Below are 13,238 nucleotides of genomic sequence, written 5' to 3'. Positions count from 1 at the left end.
ACGATATATCTGTAAGAGACATTAGTTAGTGACAGATTCCTTACCGACCCACCCATCCTCCCCGTTCTGCGAACCGATATCTAGGGTTAAGGTCTCCCCCTTTCAGGGCCCTAGATTCTTGGCACCAGTGTCGGTTTTTGTCATGGCTCTGCGCTTCTGGCGCGGAAAAGCTGTGGCTAAGAACGGACGTCAGCACGCGGAGGCGGCGTCTAAGTACTCAGACGACGTCATCACGGCGCCTACGACGGACGCGGAGCCGCAGACGACGCCTGCCGACGCGCAAGGGTACTGCTACGCAAAACTTTCCGGATCCAGTCTGACGCCTGGGGATATTCTAAGGTAAGGAATCTATCACTAACTAATGTCTCTTACAGATATATCGTTACACAAGTAGTAACTTGTGCGTTAGTGACACAAATTTGACTTCTTTAATAAGTCTCGATGCTTACCATTAAAAGCAGAGGATATGGCGAAAGAAGACCATTTAGAGACAATACCGATATCCAGAAAATATGTGATCGGCTGAAACCCATTTTGCCATTCCATTCCTACATATTTTCTCATACCATTGTTACTAGAGTTACGGCTCCTGCAAGTGTTAACATACATTTTATCGTCATCAAACAAGAGGGAGTGTGATCTATTGATCGAACGGGCACCAATTACCACCTCAAGGGGTAGTTGGAAGGTCCAGTTCCAGCGTGTGCCCGTGTGCAGAGTACTCAAACATCAAGCGGGGGTTGCTGAACTGTTCCTAGTAAAAAAGGAGGAGACTGGCTGTGCCGAAGGTGTACGTTAACACCCTTGGGCATCCATTAAGTTGGACATGTTTGCCTCACACACCCCGAGGGATGTCATGCTTCATCATCGGCGGTTGCTCCTCGTCGGGGAGGCGGTGCAATCCCCGACGGGCTCACCTCAAAGAGGGGCTCTTTGGCGGAGATCTTTTTGTCCAGCTGCCTGTTGATGAAGTGCGGGTATGTGGGCCAGGGCAATAGTATCCTGAAATGGAAGGTGAGGTTTAAAATATAGTAGAGGGTCCCTGAAAAGACTTTATTCTGGAGGTCCTCCTACTATCATTAAAAGGTGTAGTTTAGCTTGTTGGGTCACGGAGAGTTACGTGCCGTGTTTCAAACTAGACTAATGTGAAGGTCGGTCAACATGTTTCTCGCTAGGGGATTTCCCGCGATTCGTCAGGACCTGGTGAAAATGTGGGTGGGGGTTTAAAACCGGGACATGCTAGTGTCATGAACCTCGTGTGCTTTACCTCAGGGGAAATCCTGTGCCTGAAGTATGGAGACAAAAGGAGACATTAGAGCAGGTATCATGTTAAATATCAACAATTGTCTTTGGTATCAGCCAATCTAGCATCTCAGTGCAGTGAAGTGCAAGTGGTGTGTGTTGTTTCACACATACGAACATGCCTGTGATGTATAATGAGTGTGTGGTGTAGTGAACACTCATATACCTATGTCCGTGGTGGGTGCGTTGTGATTAAAAACAGTAGTTAAAACCAGTAGTTAAAAACGCAACTGCTATCTCAGGGAGAGAACTCGAATCAAGAGGTGGCAAATCATGGCGTGGTTAATTACAGACTCACCTAAAGGTCTTGGACTAATAGCCACCTGAGTTGTCGGCGGGTCGGTACAACAGAAGTTGCCTAAAGTTCAGGCTAAGGAAAGAGACCTAAAGTTATGGAAGTTCTTGGTGTCTTTTCCTCCGTATAGGGCACCTATGGAGTTGTTAGATCTTACCTCAAGTTATCCGTGTCCGTGCTGAGTCACCTACCCTTCGCCGCCGAGCTCGAATAGGTAATGAACTAGCGGGGCTATTATAAGGTAGCGTCAGTTAACGCCCTCAGTGCGGGTCACGTGATAACCAAGGTAATACCGGCCATGATGGAGTGGTGTAGTTAGTGTTTGACCTGACGTGGGTTGACACAGTGACAAGGGGTTGGATGTTTACAGGGAATACCAGGGAATGTCTTCATTCAGACCTTGTCTATCTGTCGAGAGGCGGTGTACCCACCTTTGTTCTTTGCGGAACAGGGCATTTTTTGGGCAATTTGGACTTGCCTCAAGAATCACCCACCGTATGCAGTCGGCGCTGTGTTGTTTCTCAAGATAGTGTTTGCACATCTTCGTGTGCGATTTCTTGCACCGGAAATTACTGCGGTGTTCAGTGATCCTTGTCTTAATTGTACGTGTAGTCATCCCAATGTATTTGAGACCACATGGGTAAGTCAGCATATAGATGCAATGAGTGGTGTTGCAGTTCGTGTGGCCCTGGATGACCCATTTAAAGGTGTCGGTGAGCTGTAATGTTTTTTGGGGGGTAGTGTATTTGCAAACCCCACAGTTACCGCATGGGTAGTGACCGGTAACCGGTGGCAGGTTCCATAGTGTCTGTTGGGAACTTTTTTTGGTGGTCTTAGGTCGAGTGTGGATCAATATGTCCTTCACATTTTGTGACCTTTTGAAAGCAAACCTCGGTTGTTCAAAAGTCAAATCACCTGTGTTAAGGATTCCCCAGTGGCGTTTAATTGTGTTTTTGATCTTGGTTGATAGTGGGGTGAATGTCGTCACACAGGTGATCGGTTGGTTTTCGATGGGTAGTTTTTCCCGTCTCTCCAGGAGTGCCTCTCTGTTATTATTCCTTGCCCGTTTTTTTTTTTGCTTTCATAACCTCTCCTTTGGGATAGCCTCTGTCTAGTAGGTTTCTTGATAAGATGGTGGATTCCTTTTTGTAGTCTGCAGTGTTACTACAATTCCGTCTGAACCGGAGGAATTGTCCAAATGGTAAATTGGACCGTAAGGCTTTGGGATGGTGGCTCTCAAAATGTAGGAGACTATTTCGGTCTGTTGGTTTCCTAAACATTGTTGTCTGGAGTCTACCATCTACCAGTTGTACTGTTAGGTCGAGAAAAGCAATCTCTTTGGGCGAGGAGGACATGGTGAACCGGAGATATGGGTTCAGTGAGTTAACCCATACGAAGAAGGCCTCATGTGAGTTAGGACGACCCGACCATAGGATGAGGATATCGTCAATGAAGCGCTTCCACATTGTGATATTGGCTAAAAATGGGTTGGATTGGTGGTGGATGAATCTGTCCTCGAAGTCGGCCATATACAGACATGCCACCGACGGGGCAAAAGTGCTGCCCATCGAGGTTCCTTGGGTCTGATGGAAGAATTGCCCCTTAAACTCAAAGAAGTTTTCAGTGAGTGCCAGTGTAGCGCATTCCATAATGAATGAGGGCGGAGTGTTAGAATCCCAATCCTCCATCCTCAGGCGTGACTCGATTACCTCTAGTGTGGCCCTTTGTGGGATGTTGGTATAAAGGGCTTCAACATCTAGGGTAATCAAAAGGTCAATTTGGCATGCATTCTCGACTGAGTTAAGGTGCCGTAAGGTGTCGGCAGTGTCCTGAATGTAAGAAGGGATGCGTTTAACCAAGGGCTGGAGGAAATGGTCGCAAAATTTGGACAGAGGTTCTAATACCGAGTCGATACCAGAAACTATAGGTCTCCCTGGGACTGGTCTTGTCCCCTTATGAATTTTCGGAAGTGTGTAGAAGTAGGGAACCCTAGGATTTTTTTGGTTTAGAAATTCTGCCTCCTTTTTGCTTATCCAACGCTCACATTCAGCAGTTTCCACCAAGCCTGTGATAGTTGTTTGCAGGCGTGGGGTCGGGTCACAAGGAATGGGGGTGTAGTACCGACCATCATTGAGTTGCCTTAGACATTCAAGTTCGTAGTCTTTAGTGTTCATTAGAACAGTGGCCCCGCCTTTGTCAGCCTGTTTTATAGTGATGAGTGGGTCGTCTGCCAATGTTTTAAGCACCTCCATGTCTTTACGGGAGATATTAGAATGGTTTGTTTGCCTATCCAAAGTCTCAATGTCTTTCAGTACCGCCTGTTCAAAGGTCAGGACCTCATTAGGGACCATCCCATTGTGGGGTGTGAATGTCGAAGGGTTGTGCAATCCTGAGTCTTGTGCTGGTTCTGGGGCTTTGCCTTCAAAAAAAGCCTTAAGCCTGACCTTTCTGAAGAAAGATTGTATCTCCCTGGTTTGATTGAACAAGTCGATCCTTGGTGTGGGTACAAAGCCCAGTCCTCTTTGGAGAACTTGTTCCTCATTCTCGGTCAGAATGCGATCCGAGAGATTGACCACGAGGCTCATTTTGGCCCTGACCTGTTCGTGCTCCGGGTGTCCATTCCGTGGGGGCGTGTGTCCTCCCACTGCACTTTCTTCTCGGAGGCGTTGCCTCGCTTTCGCCCGCGCCCTCTGCCCCAACCTCTGCCTAAAAAAGGGGGGCCTGATGATCCTTGGGGCGCAAAGAAAGGTGGGTATTGTGGCGCAAATGGTGGCTGAAATGGCTGAAATTGAGGATATTGCCAAAACGGGGGACCCATTGGTTGCCCTTGGTGGGGAAAGTTCGGGTAGTTATGGAGGTTTTGTTGTCCTCGCCCTCTACCTCTTTTGGCCCTGGGTGGGATATTAGTTGTGTCATTATCGTCACTGCTCTCAGAGCCGCTGTTGGAACCTCGTCTGGACGAAGTCGTGCTGGAGTCTGAGTTGTAGTTTGTTCCTGGCGGTACGTAATCGTCCTTCAGGTACGGGTAGACTTTCTCCTTGGAAAATCTTTTGATATCCTTTTGGAGCTTAGCTACTTTTTGATTCATTAAGTACTCCTTGTGCTCTGCCATTTCTTTATTCAGTTCGGCTAGTTTTGTTTTGAAGCCCGTATTCTGGGCTGTGGTCTTCAATGCTGCCTCAGCTTCCTGAATGCGGACTAGTAGTGCGTCTGCTAGTCTTTTGGCAGTGTTGACGATAAGGATCAAGAGATCATGAGTGCATTTCCATGCTACTTGAGACCACTCGATCTTGAATTGCCCATCTTCCCAGAATATCCTTGGGAAGTTCTTCACTATTAGGCCATTCGGGGCAATTCTGGCTTTAAAATATTGTGCCATCATTCCTCCATGTATTGTGATCCTAATCCATTCTCGTTTTAAGTCTGATAAAGTTTGCCACTCAGTGGTGTTACTCCCTGAAGCAGTTTCAACGTCTATGCCAAACAATGATGGAGCTCTCATAATAGCAGCTGCATCTTCTTCACCAAAGCTAAGCCCCTGACCTTCCATTGTGTACTAGTCAGGTGGAGCCGGTGAAGAGAATCAAAGAAAGAAAGAGGTTAGTTACCCAAAAAGGGTAAAGTGTGTGATTCGCCAATAGGTTAAATTAACCGATTGGCGAATCACACACTTTACCCTTTTTGGGTAACTAACCGCTTTCTTTCTTTGATTCTCTTCACCGGCTCCACCTGACTAGTACACAATGGAAGGTCAGGGGCTTAGCTTTGGTGAAGAAGACGCAGCTGCTATTATGAGAGCTCCATCATTGTTTGGCATAGACGTTGAAACTGCTTCAGGGAGTAACACCACTGAGTGGCAAACTTTATCAGACTTAAAACGAGAATGGATTAGGATCACAATACATGGAGGAATGATGGCACAATATTTTAAAGCCAGAATTGCCCCGAATGGCCTAATAGTGAAGAACTTCCCAAGGATATTCTGGGAAGATGGGCAATTCAAGATCGAGTGGTCTCAAGTAGCATGGAAATGCACTCATGATCTCTTGATCCTTATCGTCAACACTGCCAAAAGACTAGCAGACACACTACTAGTCCGCATTCAGGAAGCTGAGGCAGCATTGAAGACCACAGCCCAGAATACGGGCTTCAAAACAAAACTAGCCGAACTGAATAAAGAAATGGCAGAGCACAAGGAGTACTTAATGAATCAAAAAGTAGCTAAGCTCCAAAAGGATATCAAAAGATTTTCCAAGGAGAAAGTCTACCCGTACCTGAAGGACGATTACGTACCGCCAGGAACAAATTACAACTCAGACTCCAGCACGACTTCGTCCAGACGAGGTTCCAACAGCGGCTCTGAGAGCAGTGACGATAATGGCACAACTAATATCCCACCCAGGGCCAAAAGAGGTAGAGGGCGAGGACAACAAAACCTCCATAACTACCCGAACTTTCCCCACCAAGGGCAACCCTATGGGTCCCCCGTTTTGGCAATATCCTCAATTTCAGCCATTCCAGCCACCATTTGCGCCACAATACCCACCTTTCTTTGCGCCCCAAGGATCATCAGGCCCCCCTTTTTTAGGCAGAGGTTGGGGCAGAGGGCGCGGGCAAAAGCGAGGCAACGCCTCCGAGAAGAAAGTGCAGTGGGAGGACACACGCCCCCACGGAATGGACACCCGGAGCACGAACAGGTCAGGGCCAAAATGAGCCTCGTGGTCAATCTCTCGGATCGCATTCTGACCGAGAATGAGGAACAAGTTCTCCAAAGAGGACTGGGCTTTGTACCCACACCAAGGATCGACTTGTTCAATCAAACCAGGGAGATACAATCTTTCTTCAGAAAGGTCAGGCTTAAGGCTTTTTTTGAAGGCAAAGCCCCAGAACCAGCACAAGACTCAGGATTGCACAACCCTTCGACATTCACACCCCACAATGGGATGGTCCCTAATGAGGTCCTGACCTTTGAACAGGCGGTACTGAAAGACATTGAGACTTTGGATAGGCAAACAAACCATTCTAATATCTCCCGTAAAGACATGGAGGTGCTTAAAACATTGGCAGACGACCCACTCATCACTATAAAACAGGCTGACAAAGGCGGGGCCACTGTTCTAATGAACACTAAAGACTACGAACTTGAATGTCTAAGGCAACTCAATGATGGTCGGTACTACACCCCCATTCCTTGTGACCCGACCCCACGCCTGCAAACAACTATCACAGGCTTGGTGGAAACTGCTGAATGTGAGCGTTGGATAAGCAAAAAGGAGGCAGAATTTCTAAACCAAAAAAATCCTAGGGTTCCCTACTTTTACACACTTCCGAAAATTCATAAGGGGACAAGACCAGTCCCAGGGAGACCTATAGTTTCTGGTATCGACTCTGTATTAGAACCTCTGTCCAAATTTTGCGACCATTTCCTCCAGCCCTTGGTTAAACGCATCCCTTCTTACATTCAGGACACTGCCGACACCTTACGGCACCTTAACTCAGTCGAGAATGCATGCCAAATTGACCTTTTGATTACCCTAGATGTTGAAGCCCTTTATACCAACATCCCACAAAGGGCCACACTAGAGGTAATCGAGTCACGCCTGAGGATGGAGGATTGGGATTCTAACACTCCGCCCTCATTCATTATGGAATGCGCTACACTGGCACTCACTGAAAACTTCTTTGAGTTTAAGGGGCAATTCTTCCATCAGACCCAAGGAACCTCGATGGGCAGCACTTTTGCCCCGTCGGTGGCATGTCTGTATATGGCCGACTTCGAGGACAGATTCATCCACCACCAATCCAACCCATTTTTAGCCAATATCACAATGTGGAAGCGCTTCATTGACTATATCCTCATCCTATGGTCGGGTCGTCCTAACTCACATGAGGCCTTCTTCGTATGGGTTAACTCACTGAACCCATATCTCCGGTTCACCATGTCCTCCTCGCCCAAAGAGATTGCTTTTCTCGACCTAACAGTACAACTGGTAGATGGTAGACTCCAGACAACAATGTTTAGGAAACCAACAGACCGAAATAGTCTCCTACATTTTGAGAGCCACCATCCCAAAGCCTTACGGTCCAATTTACCATTTGGACAATTCCTCCGGATCAGACGGAATTGTAGTAACATTGCAGACTACAAAAAGGAATCCACCATCTTATCAAGAAACCTACTAGACAGAGGCTATCCCAAAGGAGAGGTTATGAAAGCAAAAAAAAACGGACAAGGAATAATAACAGAGAGGCACTCCTGGAGAGACGGGAAAAACTACCCATCGAAAACCAACCGATCACCTGTGTGACGACATTCACCCCACTATCCACCAAGATAAAAAACACAATTAAACGCCACTGGGGAATCCTTAACACAGGTGATTTGACTTTTGAACAACCGAGGTTTGCTTTCAAAAGGTCACAAAATGTGAAGGACATATTGATCCACACTCTACCTAAGACCACCAAAAAAAGTTCCCAACAGACACTATGGAACCTGCCACCGGTTACCGGTCACTACCCATGCGGTAACTGTGGGGTTTGCAAATACACTACCCCCCAAAAAACATTACAGCTCACTGACACCTTTAAATGGGTCATCCAGGGCCACACGAACTGCAACACCACTCATTGCATCTATATGCTGACTTGCCCATGTGGTCTCAAATACATTGGGATGACTACACGTACAATTAAGACAAGGATCACTGAACACCGCAGTAATTTCCGGTGCAAGAAATCGCACACGAAGATGTGCAAACACTATCTTGAGAAACAACACAGCGCCGACTGCATACGGTGGGTGATTCTTGAGGCAAGTCCAAATTGCCCCAAAAATACCCTGTTCCGCAAAGAACAAAGGTGGGTACACCGCCTCTCCACAGATAGACAAGGTCTGAATGAAGACATTCCCTGGTATTCCCTGTAAACATCCAACCCCTTGTCACTGTGTCAACCCACGTCAGGTCAAACACTAACTACACCACTCCATCATGGCCGGTATTACCTTGGTTATCACGTGACCCGCACTGAGGGCGTTAACTGACGCTACCTTATGACGAGTCTACCTATAAATAGCCCACGCCCCGCTAGTTCATTACCTATTCGAGCTCGGCGGCGAAGGGTAGGTGACTCAGCACGGACACGGATAACTTGAGGTAAGATCTAACAACTCCATAGGTGCCCTATACGGAGGAAAAGACACCAAGAACTTCCATAACTTTAGGTCTCTTTCCTTAGCCTGAACTTTAGGCAACTTCTGTTGTACCGACCCGCCGACAACTCAGGTGGCTATTAGTCCAAGACCTTTAGGTGAGTCTGTAATTAACCACGCCATGATTTGCCACCTCTTGATTCGAGTTCTCTCCCTGAGATAGCAGTTGCGTTTTTAACTACTGGTTTTAACTACTGTTTTTAATCACAACGCACCCACCACGGACATAGGTATATGAGTGTTCACTACACCACACACTCATTATACATCACAGGCATGTTGGTATGTGTGAAACAACACACACCACTTGCACTTCACTGCACTGAGATGCTAGATTGGCTGATACCAAAGACAATTGTTGATATTTAACATGATACCTGCTCTAATGTCTCCTTTTGTCTCCATACTTCAGGTACAGGATTTCCCCTGAGGTAAAGCACACGAGGTTCATGACACTAGCATGTCCCGGTTTTAAACCCCCACCCACATTTTCACCAGGTCCTGACGAATCGCGGGAAATCCCCTAGCGAGAAACATGTTGACCGACCTTCACATTAGTCTAGTTTGAAACACGGCACGTAACTCTCCGTGACCCAACAAGCTAAACTACACCTTTTAATGATAGTAGGAGGACCTCCAGAATAAAGTCTTTTCACGGACCCTCTACTATATTTTAAACCTCACCTTCCATTTCAGGATACTATTGCCCTGGCCCACATACCCGCACTTCATCAACAGGCAGCTGGACAAAAAGATCTCCGCCAAAGAGCCCCTCTTTGAGGTGAGCCCGTCGGGGATTGCACCGCCTCCCCGACGAGGAGCAACCGCCGATGATGAAGCATGACATCCCTCGGGGTGTGTGAGGCAAACATGTCCAACTTAATGGATGCCCAAGGGTGTTAACGTACACCTTCGGCACAGCCAGTCTCCTCCTTTTTTACTAGGAACAGTTCAGCAACCCCCGCTTGATGTTTAACATACATTTTATGCCATTGGCAGTGGAATAGTCTCCAAAATGAAAGAGAATCCAGTTTTCACATTCAAAGCTCAAAGATCAGACCGGGTGAAAATGCTAGGATCTGCTGTTGCTATTATTACTGTAGATGCTGAAATTTAATAGATCCAGCATTGTTGTTTCAAAGAAGGACGACTGTTGCTGCTTCCAGTGACAAGAATCTTGAAAATATCACTCATTATGAGCTTTGTGCTTTCCCTCCTGCATTATTTGAATCTCACAATATGTTAAGAAAGGCTGTTAAGGCCAAGTCTCAATTAGCACATGTAATACTAAAGTAGTCTGAGTTACGCACTGAGATTGTTGAAATATAATCTACTGATTAGTATGCCATAGAAGGTGGCTCTCTAACTTTTTCTATTGGAAAGGTCAAAGCATTGAGTCGTCTGCTAAAGGAAAAGAAGCTCCAAGTAGTTGCAGACATTTTATGTTGGGAAGATTCCCAACATTTTGACATTGAAAACGCTGGTAAGAAGGACCTGTTTGCTGTTATGGGTGCAGGAAAATGGATTCCATTAACATTTATGCATCAAATGTTGCTAGTAAAGTTGGTAGCTAGCAAATCGTTTGATACAACAGAACGCTTGGCAATCAACCGAAAATAATCTCAATCCAAAAGAATGGGGTTGGTATGAAAAAGATAATTCGTTTTGACCCACAATATGCGACTTGCCACCCACCAGCTCCGAATTTGTTATTTAATGATACATTGTGCAACAATGAGATGTGCTTGCAAAAAATAAAATGTGAAGCCCTGTTTTGCTGCTTGTAGAAAGTGCAAAATCCGTGGCTGCAATAATTGTTACTAGCGAATATAAAGCAGCAGTGATGCAGATTGATTTCTTTTTTTGGGGGGGTTTCATGCATTTTGAGTTGTTTTTGGGTTTTCTGATCCAATTGGTTCTTATGTTATTATTTCCGTACAGAGCTTATTACATGTATTATTGCTAGTCTGAAATATATACAAGGTCATTTTTTTAAAATCTTTTTTTTTTCTTTAGACGTAAAAAAAAAATCCATTGAAACATTCATTCTCCAGGGAAAAAAAATGATCCATTATGGCACGGTAACCATTTTGAAATGTGATTTTTGGGGCTTTCTCGTAGCTTGATTTTGTCAAATTTTGGATATATCAAACAGTAACTTTTCCAGAGTAGAAAACCACTTAAATTACTTCTATTGGGGGTTTGATTATTTTTCGTAGTTTGACTGGACTACCTCATGTTTTACATTCTTTTTCAACATTTCTATGCAGAGTTGTCGTCCAGTACTGCTGCCAGGGCGATAGTAAAATATCAGGTGCCAGTGGGCACTTCTGATGACTTCTCAGCCTAACGCCTTGTCTTGACATCTCAGATTGCAGACGGAGCTTGAAAATAAGAGCTTTGGCTAGCAGGGAGACACGATTAACCTGCTTCACTCCTGTAGAAGGTTGCTAAGCCTACTGCATGCATAAAGGCGTTGATGGCAGATATCAGACCCTGCCCCCTCTGGTGTTGCCTCCAGCCAGCAAGATGCCTTTCATGCTTTCATCCTCTACCCCTACTCGCATCTTACTTAGTTTCTGATAGAGACTTATAAGTGCAGATTCCTCAGTTTGTGAATGTTGCCAGGTGCCAGACTGGATCTGGAAACTTTATTAGCAATTAGACTAGCATCGAGCGACAGTCATGTGCTCCATCTTTTCTGATAGAGACTTCTAACTACAGATTCCTCACCAGCAGACTGGATCTGGAAAATCTTGAGCCGTACCTCTGTGCGGTGTCATTTGGCAGTGCATCGTTGTCAGGAGTGACGGTGCGGTGCCTATATATTTGCCACCCCAGCAGTCTGTTCCTTCTTGACTAATTCTGTGCCAAAAATGCAAAGCCATGTAAAAACCAATACTTTTTTGACCAGTGTGTAGTGTCTAAAGGGATCTTTATGGGTAAAAGAGCCCATTTTGCAGAATGGAGAGTATGGGAGTGGTCAGTGAGGAATCTGGGGTTAGATGTGGTCTAGCGGCTAGAGCGGTCGACCTCGAAGCTGGGAACTGGGTTCAAGTCTCTGCTGGGATGCTCAACATCCTGTGGTTCTGGGAAAATCACTTAATCTCCCCGTGCCTGATTAATGTGCCTGTCTGTAACGCAACTGGAGTTCGTGTGAAGCACTCTGATACCTAATATCCGGTGTCGAGTTTGTGCTATATAAAACAAAAGTCTCTACTAGAATAGTATATTCTTCTGATAGTCTTCTAGCCACAGATTTCTCACCTTATAACAGATACCAAAGCATACCTTCCTTCTAGCCACAGATTTCTCACCTTATAACAGATACCAAAGCATACCTTCCCGGAAGTGGGCATGCGAGCTGGGTTAGACAAAATGTCCTGGAGGACAGAGCAGGCTAAATGCCATTCACGACCGTCCTGACTTTCCAAGCAGTGGTGCTTCATGAACGTATGGAAGGATGTCCATACGGGGCAGCTTGACAGATGTCCAGGACAGGACCCCACGCACTAAAGCAGCCATGGCAGCTTTGGCCCTGGTGGAGTGAGCTGCAAGCCCTCTATGGAGGGTATTGCTTCTTCTCCAATGTGCAGCAAATCTTTGTGCAGCATACAAACCATCAGGAGATGGTTTGCTTCTGCATGGCCTTGCCCTTTTTTGCTTCGGTACGCTCATGTGAACACATTAAGAGCGCATTGTCTACACAGTGGTCTTTCGTGCAACCATTATAGAATAACAGTTTTTAGGGCCTTGGATGCATAAGGTGGGGTCTAAAAGGCAGGCAAAGTGATTCTCTGACTAGTATGAAAAGAAGTGGTTACTTTCGGAAGGAAAGAGGCACGCTTCCGAAGAAGCAGCTTGTCAAGGAAGAAGTTTGTTATGGAGTCTGGGCTGACTGAGCCTGATGTTCACTGACCATCCTGGTCGCCGGGATGACATGGTGGTGCCTACTGAGATGCCGCCCCTGCGCGCTGAGGTCAGTTCTTTCTTATACCGCACCAGCCTAGAGCAGATCCTGAGAGAACTTGTCCCTTAGTTATTTTTTTGATACGATCCAACACTAGATGGCAAAAGTATGCAGAGCATGTGAATCTACAGCACTGCATGCTACTAATAGATGCTTACATGGTAAGTAACCTATTCCATTCTGCCACCATCATTTTGTGACTCAGGGTAGGGGTACATGCTTATATACCATGCAGGGAATCATCTCATCCCAATATTAGAATTTTTTATTGTGTTCCCTTGATTAATACTGTGCATTTTCTTCTTTTTTTTTCGGCCTCCAGCTATTTCAGGCACTTATTTGGAAGTGGTTACAAATTGTTTTCAATAAACTATAAATGGTTTAGCATTTTGCTCAAGAAAACTTTGCTTCTTAAGTGACTGGAAATATGCAAATTGTACTGTCTGATGTAAACAGAT

The 13,238-nt window shown here is 45.8% G+C and overlaps 1 protein-coding gene across 2 annotated transcripts in view; it reads left to right on the top strand.

The window, feature by feature from the left end:
* Positions 1–13,238, top strand: part of CANX (calnexin) — a 468,009-nt gene that overhangs the window by 333,935 nt on the left and 120,836 nt on the right. The gene's annotated exons all lie outside the window — the stretch shown is intronic.

Source organism: Lissotriton vulgaris, chromosome 7, assembly GCF_964263255.1.
Source record: "Lissotriton vulgaris chromosome 7, aLisVul1.2, whole genome shotgun sequence".
In the NCBI taxonomy this organism is placed as follows: Eukaryota; Metazoa; Chordata; class Amphibia; order Caudata; family Salamandridae; genus Lissotriton; species Lissotriton vulgaris.
The sequence above is the reverse complement of the archived record's forward strand: the minus strand, read 5'-3'. Positions and strand labels throughout refer to the sequence as shown.